This window comes from Stenella coeruleoalba (genome assembly GCF_951394435.1).
Source record: "Stenella coeruleoalba genome assembly, chromosome: 3".
Classification (NCBI taxonomy): domain Eukaryota; kingdom Metazoa; phylum Chordata; class Mammalia; order Artiodactyla; family Delphinidae; genus Stenella; species Stenella coeruleoalba.
The window spans coordinates 47,221,141-47,232,779 of record NC_137148.1 but is presented as its reverse complement, the minus strand read 5'-3'; the positions used below and the strand labels follow the sequence as shown (position 1 = coordinate 47,232,779).

At 43.3% G+C, this 11,639-nt stretch overlaps 1 long non-coding RNA gene across 1 annotated transcript in view; it reads left to right on the top strand.

The window, feature by feature from the left end:
* Window positions 1-245: 245 nt before the first annotated feature.
* LOC307185013 overlaps window positions 246-11,639 on the top strand; it is a 479,081-nt gene continuing 467,687 nt past the window's right edge. The window contains exons 1-2 of the long non-coding RNA XR_013827837.1: window positions 246-970; window positions 1,597-1,668. This is a non-coding gene — a long non-coding RNA (uncharacterized lncRNA). The remainder of the gene's footprint in view (window positions 971-1,596; window positions 1,669-11,639) is intronic.

The following is an 11,639-nucleotide window of genomic DNA, read 5'->3' as shown; positions in this document are numbered from 1 at the left end:
GTATTCCACTGATGCAGGGTATATTAACTTAATTGTGGAGCTTTAATCCGCTGCTTCTGAGGCTGCTGGGAGAGATTTCCGTTTCTCTTCTTTGTTCTCACAGCTCCCAGAGGCTCAGCTTTGGATTTGGCCCCGCCTGTGCGTGTAGGTCGCCCGAGGGCGTCTGTTCTTCCGCTCAGACAGGACGGGGTTAAAGGAGCCGCTGATGCGGGGGCTCTGCCTCACTCAGGCCGTGGGGAGGGAGGGTCACGGAGTGTGGGGCGGGCCTGCGGCGGCAGAGGCCGGCGTGACGTTGCACCACCCTGAGGCGCGCCGTGCGTTCTCCCGGGGAAGTTGCCCCTGGATCCCGGGACCCTGGCAGTGGCGGGCTGCACAGGCTCCCCGGAAGGTGGGTGTGGATAGTGACCTGTGCTCGCACACAGGCTTCTTGGTGGCGGCAGCAGCAGCCTTAGCGTCTCATGCCCGTCTCTGGGGTCCGCGCTTTTAGCCGCGGCTCGTGCCCGTCTCTGGAGCTCCTTTAAGCAGCGCTCTTAATCCCCTCTCCTCACGCACCAGGAAACAAAGAGGGAAGAACAAGTCTCTTGCCTCTGCGGCAGCTCCAGACTTTTCGCCGGACTCCCTTCCGGCTAGCCGTGGCGCACTAACCCCCTGCAGGTTGTGTTCAAGCCGCCAACCCCAGTCCTCTCCCTGCGCTCCGACCGAAGCCTGAGCCTGAGCTCAGAGCCCCCGCCCGCCCCGGCGGGTGAGCAGACAAACCTCTCGGGCTGGTGAGTGCCGGTCGGCCCTGATCCTCTGTGCGGGAATCTCTCCGCTTTGCCCTCCGCACCCCTGTTGTTGTGCTCTCCTTCGCGGCTTCGAAGCTTTCCCCTTCTGCCACCCGCAGTCTCCGCCAGCGAAGGGGCTTCTAGCGTGTGGAAACTTTTCCTGCTTCACAGCTCCCTCCCAGTGGTGCAGGTCCCACCCTACCCAGGTACGTGGGGAGTTTCTTGCCTTTTGGGAGGTCTGAGGTCTTCTGCCAGTGTTCAGTAGGTGTTCTGTCGAAGTTGTTCCATGTGTAGATGTATTTCTGATGTATCTGTGGGGAGGAAGGTGATCTCTGTGTCTTACCCTTCCGCCATCTTCCCCTCGTCTCCCCCACCCCACTTTTATAATGTAAAAGGAAGCTAATAATTTAGCTTTGAATTGCAATTACATTGCACATATTTTCTCATATTCCTGTTGTTTTCAAATGATTTAAAAAACTTTAATTAGAAACTTAAGCCCTCTTTTGCTTAGGTAACGTCATTTTAGCTTGTCCATTGTAACTTGTCCATTTTTAATCTCAGTTATTTGGAGGGTAATTATCCAAGTTATATCAGTTAGCTATTGCTGGGTAACCAGCTACTCCAAAGCATAGTATCTTGAAATGACAACCATTTATTATTTTTTATGAGTCTACTGGTTGGGTGGGGGAGTTCTGTTTATTGAAGCCAGATTCTGATTATTTTACCTGGGCTTCCTCATTCATTGGTGGTTAGCTGGGAGTCTATGATGTCCTTGATTGGGGAAAGTCAATACTCCTCCATGTTTCTCTCATCCCTGCTCTCATACCTCCAGCAGGCTGGTCCAGGAATGTCCTCATGGTGGTGGCCAGGGTCCAAAAGCATGAAAACCCAGTCATGCAAGCGGGTAGGTGGCAAGACACATGTGCTTTTCAAGGCTCGATTACTGTCACATTTGCTAATATCCCATTGGCCAAAGCAAGTCATGGTGTAACTCAGGGTCAGAGTGAATGAATACAAAGCTATGGGTCCAGGGTGTAGATATAGGGAGGCCATGAATTGGGGCCTCAGTCTCCCAGATGTCATTTCACTTTCTTTCTCCATCTTTGCAGTCTTCATTTTGGAAGTTTTACTGTTCATTAGCACTTTTATAGACTGGGCAGAAAGAAAAAAACCCAAATGCTATCTTGTTACTTGTTTTCAAAGCTTGGTGAGGGAGTAGCTTGTCATTAAAGGCTAAAATAAAAAATGTATTTTATTTACTTATATGCCTCCCCTCTACTTTTTAAACCAAATTAAGCACTACAAATTCTTGTATAATGAAGTGAGTTCTTTTCCAATTCTATCAATATCCATCCATGAGTTCTGCTTCCAACTAATTTCTGTATTTTGGGGCCAACATTCCAGTAGCATTTGGAGGACTTTGGTGGGTGGGTCTGTGCATTTTTAGTCTTGCTTTCCGGTGTTCTTGCTTTTTGCTTTCCTTTGTCCTAAACTCCATGTTTGCATTTCTTACTGCCCACTCTATGAGTCCTCAAGAAACCTCAAACTGAGCATGTTTCAAAGAATACTCATTATCCACGCTTTGTGCATTCGCTCATGCCTTCAATCACCAAATATTTGATGAGTGGCTTCCATAGTATTTCAGGCATTAGTAATACAGTAGTGTGCAATACAGACAAAAGGCAGGCCCTCCTGGAGCTTACAGTCTAAAGGGGCTTGACAGACAGGAAACAAGTGCGTGAATGCACGTCATTTGATGTTTAGTAGTGATAAGTGTTATGGAGAAAATAGAGCAAGGTGAGCAAGAATGATGGTGATGGAGGAGTGAGCAAGTATTCACGGAAGGCCTCTGAAGTCAGGGAGTGAGCTGTGATGACCTGGGAAGGATGCTGCAGGCAGAGGAAAAGCAGATGCAGAGGCTGCCTGAATAATATCCAGTAAAGCTGCAGCTATGTTCCCAGTGGGAAGAGTGGTAGAAAGTGTGGTGGGGAGACAAGCAGAGGCCAGATCATGTAGGGCCTTGGTAGAGTGCAGTAAGGTCTTTGCATTTATTCTAAGGAGATGGGAATCCATTGTTGGATTGGGGGCAAGGGAGAGACATGATCTAGTTTCAAGGGTAGAAGATGGTAAACCATGACAGTCATGTTAAAGGGAGGCTGCCTTAGGGGAGCAGCAGGGGAAACTGTGAGAGGATGGCAGACTCTGGAGCTCTCTAAAATGTGTTTCATTTAACTAAGCCAAATTTAGATATTGAGATCAGCTCTGTAAAGTTGAGCATATGGAGAAGTGTTTCCCAAAGTAGACCCAGCATATTTCCAGTGATATCTGAGTTAATTTTAGGTGCTGTGTCACATGAATGGAACCTTTTAAATTTTAACAATTGCTTATGAATTTAATATATATTAGGAAAAATAGAAAACTTGTAATTCTACAGTTTTGAATTACACTTGAAGATAAAGTATTGAGTATACTACACAGTTGAGTACAGAAATAGAAAAAATTGTGAGGGATGTATCTGAATGACTAGATTTAGGACATAGTGACAGTATTATTTGTAAGGTTTAGTCCTGAGAGACAAGTGAATGATGACTCTGATTTTAGGGTAGTGTGTAATCATAATCACATGTTACTGTTTATTGATTATCTACTGAAAGTGAGGCTTTGTACTAGGCACCTTATAGATGCTATTTCACCCAATTCTCACTGCAATCCTATGTGATATATGTGGTAGAGTTGTGTTTTTTTTGCGGTACGTGGGCCTCTCACTGTTGTGGCCTCTCCCGTTGTGGAGCACAGGCTCGGGACGCTCAGGCTCAGCGGCCATGGCTCACGGGCCCAGCCGCTCCGCGGCATGTGGGATCTTCCCGGACCGGGGCACAAACCCGTGTCGCCTGCATCGGCAGACGGACTCTCAACCACTGCCCCACCAGGGAAGCCCGGTGGTAGAGTTTTGATGTTCCCATTTAACAGAAGTGAAGTTCATAGGGAATAAATCACTTGTTCTAGGAAGTCTCTGAGTTTTCAAATATTGCAATATTATGGAAGTGATGTGTAGTTCTGGTAAATTCTCTGCAAGCAGGGGCTTAGTCTGTTTGGTACACTACTGTATCCTTAGCACCTAAAATAGCTTCTGATACGTGCCAGACATTCAATCTATACTTGCTGAATGAATGAAAGAAAAAAACAGTGGGGTGTTTTCTTTTTTTAAATTGACGTGTAGTTGATTTACAATGTTGTGTTAGATTCAGGTGTACAGCAAAGTGATTCAGTTATACACACACACACACACACACACACACACACACATATTCTTTTTTCAGGTTCTTTTCCATTATAGGTTATTACAAGATATTGAGTATAGTTCCCTGTGCTATATAGTAGGTCCTTGCTGGTTATTTATTTTATATGTAGCAGTGAGTCTTATTTAAGTCTGATTGAAGAGTGGTGAATATTGGCGTTTCTCACAACAGGATGGGATTTAGGAAGTAAGCATCTGAAGTTTTCATGGAAAGGCCATATTTGGGGACAATAGGGTGCTTACTGTACCCCGTAAATGCAGGTTTTCCCAGCATCCTAGTCTCGGCCTTATATTTTTCTCCTATTCTCTCTTAAGAATCTCATCTACTTCTCTGGGTATAATTGTGCAACTCCCAAATATCAGACTTTGGTCCTCAACTCTAACCGAAGAACAAATAAACCTGCTGACAAACTTGGAACCACTTGAGGGCAACTTAAGCTTTGGCAAGTTACTTAACCTCCGTTGAGCCCAAGTCTCTGTCAGTAAGAGGAAGAGACGGACGCTGGGTCTGAGCTCTGATCTGAGAGGAACCAGTGTGTGCCAGAGGGAGAGGGCCAAGCTTCTTAGGGAGCGTGGCATTAGGGGAAGATGACTTGAAAGGCAGATGGCGTTCAGGTTCCATTTTTCTTGCGCATCCTTGCTTTGCTTTTTACCTAGAACTTTTAAAAAAGTTGACTACTCCTGTTTTGGGTAAGTTTTCTCTAAAGGCTTGATTTTAATTTTCCTTAAAAAAAATAGAAAAGGCAAAGTATTGAAAGCAAAGTCATTCAAGCACTTAGACTCCTGGGTGAAGCTCTCACGTGCAGCCAGGGAAGCTCCACACATACTCTCTCTGCTGGCAGCAGCTGGGTGCACGGCCAGCACAGGGCAGAAATGCTGGGAGGTCTGTGTGAGGCAGGGGGACAGACCGAACTGACTGCAAACAGGGCTCCTGGTAGGGGACAGGAACTGAACTCTCTAAAGGCGAGCCCAGGAGGGTGTTACTGAGCACAGAAGGCCATTCCTTTTCTTCTTTCCTTTCCTTGCAGAGGTGGGAGCTGCAGAGAGTAGGGCGTGTGCCCGAATAAGAACTTCCCAGGTTTCGTGCTCACTGCCAGAGCTGTGGCCTTCTCCTGTCCCTTCCTATCTGCTGCCCTGTGTCCCTGATCAGCCCTGGCAGTACACATTTTCTGAGTTATGAAATACATAGTTTCTGCAAAATTATGTAAGAGAAGGTGGAGGCGTAAGGATGAAAACCACATTATTATCATCTTCTGCAAACTCCCAATCTCCTAGATCAAAGACATAAAAATTCTAGTACAAGGTTGAATGGAGGTAAGCTCTACAGAGAGGTAAACACCTGCTTTAGGAGGCTGGGTAAGATGAACAGATTCTAACTGGGTGGATCTGAGAAGCCATTTTGAAAGAAATAGGATTCCAATTAGGCTTTCAGGGAATGATATGACCTTGATGTTTATCTTTAGGAAGAAAGGGGGATCTAGTCTAGGCAAAGGTAACAGCCTCTTCAAAGGCCTGGATGCAGGAAAATGCTGAGTCTGGGGTGGGGTCAGGGGCATGGGGAACCCAGCAGTGGGGAGGGAGTTTGTGCATGCTGTTGGGAAGGGTGCCAGAAGATTGGAATAGAAGTGGGGGAGGTTATGCATTGCTTTGCATGCCAGCTGGGTACTTTGAACTTGATTGCCTTCCACATTCTGGTGGAGAGACTTGGGAAGTGGAGTGGCAGGAGAGGGCCATGGTCAGGGGCAGCAAGGAGACTGGTGGTTTTTTTGTTTTAAGCTTTGTATTTTGAAATAATTCTAAATTTGGAGAAAAGTTGCAAGAATAACCAAAGAGCTTTGAAATATCCTTCCACTGGATTTACCAGTTGTTAACGTTTTGCCACATTTGCTTTACCATTCTCTCATTCTCTAACATATACATATTACTAAGAGTTTTTTCTAAACCATTTGAGAGTAAGTTGCAGACATCATGCCTCTTTTACCCTTAAATATTTCAGTGTGCATTGCCTAAAACTAAGAGCTTTCATTTACGTAACTTCAGTACAGTGATTGAAATTGGAAAATTTAGTATTGATATACAACTGCTGTCTGTTATACAAATTTTACTAATTGTCCCAATATATAGGAGGTCTTTTCTTTTTTTTTTTTTTCCATGTACTAATGAAATAGGCTGGAGCTAAAGCATTGATGGTGGGAATAAGTCAACCATTTCAGAGGTGGACGGAATAGGATTTGGCAGCAATAGGTTCTGAGGGTGAGAGAGGAAGTAAGCTGATGAGGGGTGGTAGTTTATAAGATTGGTATCATTAACCAGGAAGTCATGAAAGAAATTTGAATTCCAGGGATGGCCTGATGTTCCGGATTTTTGATTTAATAATAATAATTGGATTTCTGCAGTGCATTAAAAGGCAGGTAGGCAGTATAAAGAGAGGCAGCTTAGCATAGCTTTTGGGCTAGACTGCCTGGATTGGAATCAGGCTTTGCCACTTATTAGCTGTGTAACCTGGGGAGGTTACCCAAATTGGCTGTGTCTCAGTGTTTTCATCTGTGAAATGGGGATAATAGTACTACTTGCCTCACAGCGTCCTTGTAGGGATTCAATGAGTTATTATTTGTAAAGTCCTGTATTTTAAGCCTTCCTGACAAACAGTAAGTGCTCTATTTAAATCAATATAAATAAATTGAATTTCCTACTTTTATGTCACTGAATCCTCACTAGCAAACCTATGGGGTAAGTACTACTATTTTTACTAACCAGGACTCATGTTACATGGTTTGCCAAGGCCAAACCACTGCTCATATAGAAAACTCATTCCTTTCCACATACCAGACCATTCTTGGGTTTCTGCTTGAGATTACCCAGCAGGCAGTAGAAATGGGCTAGTGACTCAGTATTGGGCTAAGGGCTGAAGGCTCTGGAGTTGAAAGTCCTCTGCACTGAGGTGATTGTTGAGGACATGGGATGCATGCCGTTCACAAGAGAGAGCCTATAGAAGAAAAGACTGAAGGTTGGAGCCGGTGAATGAGACTGGGTAGGAGCAGTCAGAGAGGTAAGTGGTAAGACAGGGTGTGGAATGAAGAAAAGGAAGAGAGGGTTAAGGACAACTTGCCCATTCTTTGGGAGTTGAAGTGGGACAAATTCCAAGCAGAGAGCTGGGATAGTAATGAGTGGGTCCCTGTCACCTTAGTGAGAATGGTTGCCTTGGCTTGGTGAAGGCGGAAGCCTATTTGCTGGGGCTCAAGAAGACGATGGGAAGAGAAGAAGTGAATTCCATGAACGTGAACTATTCTTTCAAGAAGTTTGATAATGAAAGGAGGAGAACTTGGGGAGAAGCAGTATTAAGAAATGATCCCTTTTCAAAAGAGGTAATTGTCTTCGTCATCTAGGAGGGGAAAGACAAAGTCTGAAGATACAAGAAATAGTGGGGAAGATGGAAAGAGCAGGCTGGCAGAGGTAGGTCAGGAGCATGGGGTTGGTCTCAGAAAAGAATAGGGATACTGCTTTAAGATGGGAGGGAAGAAAGAAACTATGTGCCATGTCCTATGACATTTCATGGAGAGAGAGAGAAAGTTGAGGCAGTTCACTTAAAATCGTCTCAATCTTTGTAGAGTGGGCAATGAAGCTGTTCTTTGGGGAAGTCAGAAGTACATTTGAGAAAATGAAAGAATTGGCAAAAGTTAGGATGTATATTAGAGATAAAAAAGGGGGCTTGTCTAGTGGTGGCCAGTGCCTAGGACTGATTGAGTGGCATAGTTCTACAAAGTATTGTAACGGGACTTTTTCGAGTGACACCCTGGAATTAACTGAGAAGAGATGGATTGGGTCAGTCCAAGTAAGGGTTTCAATGGAGAGTCAAGAGTACTAGGCATTCTCAGAGGTCAGAGAGAATTTGGTTGGGAATGGTTAACCATAGGCTGTGAAGCCAAGAGGAGGCTGAATAGGTTAGGTTAATGCTTCTCAAACGTTTCCTATGAAATATTCATAATGACAGAGAAGAGAAGCTTGTCTCCAGGGCATGGAGTCTTAAAGTAGCCTATCAGAAGCTTTGTAAGTTCTAAAGTCCTGAGCTTTATTTTTAATATATTTAAAATTCCATGATGTATCTGTATTTGTTTTAATTTTAAGTATTAAGCTATTTATTATTAAGTAAAATAAAGAGTTAAAAAATATATGCCACATTTTTCCATGATTAGGCTCTATACTGGGATGAGGGTGGGGATATATATCCTACTTTAAGAAGCCTGAGGTTCAAACAAGAAGAAAAAGCAAAATTAACTGGAGAGAACAGGGAAAGATAAATTCAACAGGAGGCAAGGTGGAAAAATTTGAGATGGTAGCTCTAGGGAGGTTTGTCAAAATGTCAGATCTTGAAGATAAGACAGTTGTAAGTGATAGTGGGTCTCAGGTGTGATCAAGCAAGCCACTTAGAGATTGAGATGAAGAGGTGGAGGCTGCCTTGGGTGATTTCAGTCTCATTGAGTTGCTCTTGACTTAGAACGTGAATGCAAAATTTCTCTCTTGTGGTGCACAGAAGAAAAATTAATGTTTAAAAAGAAGATTTTGTAAAATGTTAAGCCAGACATTTATTTTTAAACATTGTCTTGAAGTCAGAGAGAGATTAATAGAGCCAATTTAAATCCCCTTAGGGAACATTTGTTATGTGCCTGTTGCCTTATAGCCTCCATTAAAAGTGGAAGCAAGAAGAAGTGTACAATTGAAATGTCAATTGTGACACTGAGTAATTTTTAAATGAATGCATTTTCCAGTTCATTGATAGGAGACATCCTTATTTACTTTATCTGTGGCGGTCTCTGTCTTGAACAAAAGGCAGATAATTTGTGGAATTAGTGGCTATTTAAGGAGAGTAAGTAAGCTGTCATTTGTGCCCATCTTGTTTCAAAATAATGTTGCAGGCAAATACAGTAGACCCTTGAACAACTGGAGGTTAGGGGTGCCGACTTCTGAGCAGTCAAAAATCCACATATGACTTTACAGTGGGCCCTCCGTATCCATGGATTCAACCAACCCCAGATACTGTAGTACTGTAGTAAGTATTTCCTGAAAAAGATCTATGTGTAAGTGGATCCCTGCAGTTCAGCGCATGTTGTTCAAGAGTCAACAGTACTTCCACCAACTAGCGGATGGCCTTTTGGCACCGGTGGATAATGCAGCAAAAGAAGCGATGTTGTCAGAAGTCTAATGTTAGCCATCTGTCCCTAGAGTTTTGAAATAATTAATTTCACTGTCTGATGTTGATAACTTCCATTGGTAAATACCTTCAATACTTCCCACTTCTTTTTTTTTTAAGTTCGAAAGGCATACAAGTAATAAGTGTTTATAGAAGAAAAGAGTTAAGTAAGAGGAATAGAAATCTTGGACCATCCCAAACCAACCAATGGGAAAGTCTCTGTGCATGTTCTTCCAAACTTTGTTTTAAGCTATTTCGTGACAAATTTGTGTTTACACAAATGAGATTATACACAGTTTCTTTCTTATGATTTATGGAAGGTAAGCATTTAGCCTTACTTTTAAACTACCTTAGGAAAATTATCTGAAGCTTAGTGAAAAGAACAATAAAGCAAGAGAAGTGAGACTTAAGTTCATCAAATAACAGCATGCTAAGGACTAGTATATTGAGGAGTATTTCTTCAGCTTAGCACATGTTCAGGAAGTGAGTGGGTTCATTTTTCACATTTGAGTCTGGTCTTTTTATTTTTACCTTTTTAGCTTCATACCTTCCAAAAGCATATCAGTGGGATGGAACTGGGATTCCATGCTTAGCACTGACTTACTTCCTTGCAGCATATTGAGATTTTCCAGTGTCAAGATCAGAGAGCTCTCTTGTAAGGCTCCATCCCTGAGATCTGTGGGAACATCCCTGGAGACAGGCAGCAGCTGCTCCCAAGGGAAGTGGCAATCAGAGCCCCGACTCTAGTGAGCTGGGTAATGCTGAACCTTGGAACTGTGCTGGGGGACTAGAGCTCTTTTTACCTCTTCTGCTCCTGCAAAAGCTGACTTATCTGTGGATTTGCCTGTGATGATAAGATCCAGAGTGATGCCTGAACTCCTGTGGTCAGACTTTCCATTGACAAGGAGGGATTTTTACCTGATAGCATTTCTCTTATAAATTTAGGTTTATTTCTGATTATGCTAGGCTATTTGTAAAACACAAAATTCAAGTTGATTGACTGCAATCATTTCTTCCCATCCGTATTCTGGATGAACCAAAAACGAAGCCAGCAGTGTTTCTTATCCTTTGAAAACATTTGGCTAATTTTCACAAATGGAAAAATTACATGGTTTCCTGGAGATACTGATGTGTTCTCTTAGAAGGGTTAGGCCCTTGGGAATTATTAATTTAACCCAAAACTCACAGATTACAATATGGGTGTGTGGAGGAATGGGAGGAAGAGGGAGAGAAGGCCAAGAAATGGGTTAAAATTTCATTCAAAGGAAAAGTTTCAACATTGGATTAGGAAATAAAGACTGTCAATAAAAAATGGACCATTCTGAAGTTTGCATAAACTTGTTGCATGTGTGTACTTTTATTTCTGAGTAAAGCTCAAACAGTTTCTCATGAAAGGGAATGAATACAGAAATCTTCCAGGATGTGTTGGAATTGGCAGTTGGTTGGAGCTTGGCCACGGCAGGAAAGGACAGCTTTTCATTGTGGCGCTTTTTGCCAGGGTGTTGGGTAAAACATCTTCCCTTCTCTCTGGGAAGACCCCCACGGAGGAGCAGACTGGGACAAACAGAGCATGAGGGCGCGGCTGCACCCCCTCAGGCTCCAACGCTTTGCTTTCATAGTCATCGGGGTTGTTTACTAAGGGTAGAAATGTCTTGGCTCTACCCCAGACCTGCTGATTCAGTCTCTGTGGGGTGCTGCTTGGGAATCTGTATGTTAGAGAAGCTCCCAGGGTAATTGTGATGAGTGGTCATGTTTAAGAACTTCTAATGTAAATAATGGCAGACAGTAGGACAGACTGACAGGAAGCACTGTAGGAAAAAAGTACGTGCATATGTGTGTGTGTGTGTGTGTGTGTGTGTGTGTGTGTGTGTTGTGTAACAGCTATGAGTGGAAATCAGGCTACTGGAATTTGCCAAGAGGCAGCAAGGGAGACACAGTAACCAGGTGCCAAGGATGTGGCCTCAGGCCTTACCAGAAACTCTCTCCTCTGGGGTGTGAGCTTCTGGAAAACACTGACTGGTCCGGATTAAATTCTGCGTTTCCAGGCCTAGTGTAGGGTTGGCTCCAGAAAAGACCATCACAACATTTTCTTTAAGGTTCTGTTTACTGTTTATCTTTGATTTTCTACCTCAGTCAGGAAGCCTAGTATCCAATTTTCTTTGGTGTGTTTGCAGATTTCCGACAGTTCTCTGGTTTCTTAGGTTTTCCTGTTATTTCATTTTCTATTTATTAGGTTGCCAATCTACAGACTTAACAGATTGAACAACCTTTGCAGATAAACAACAGAAGCTGGAACTACATCCGGTGCTGTCTATTATATACCCAAAGTTTGTTGTACATGACAAGGATGAAGTTTTATTTACTTCTTGAGTGTACCAAGCATAAACAC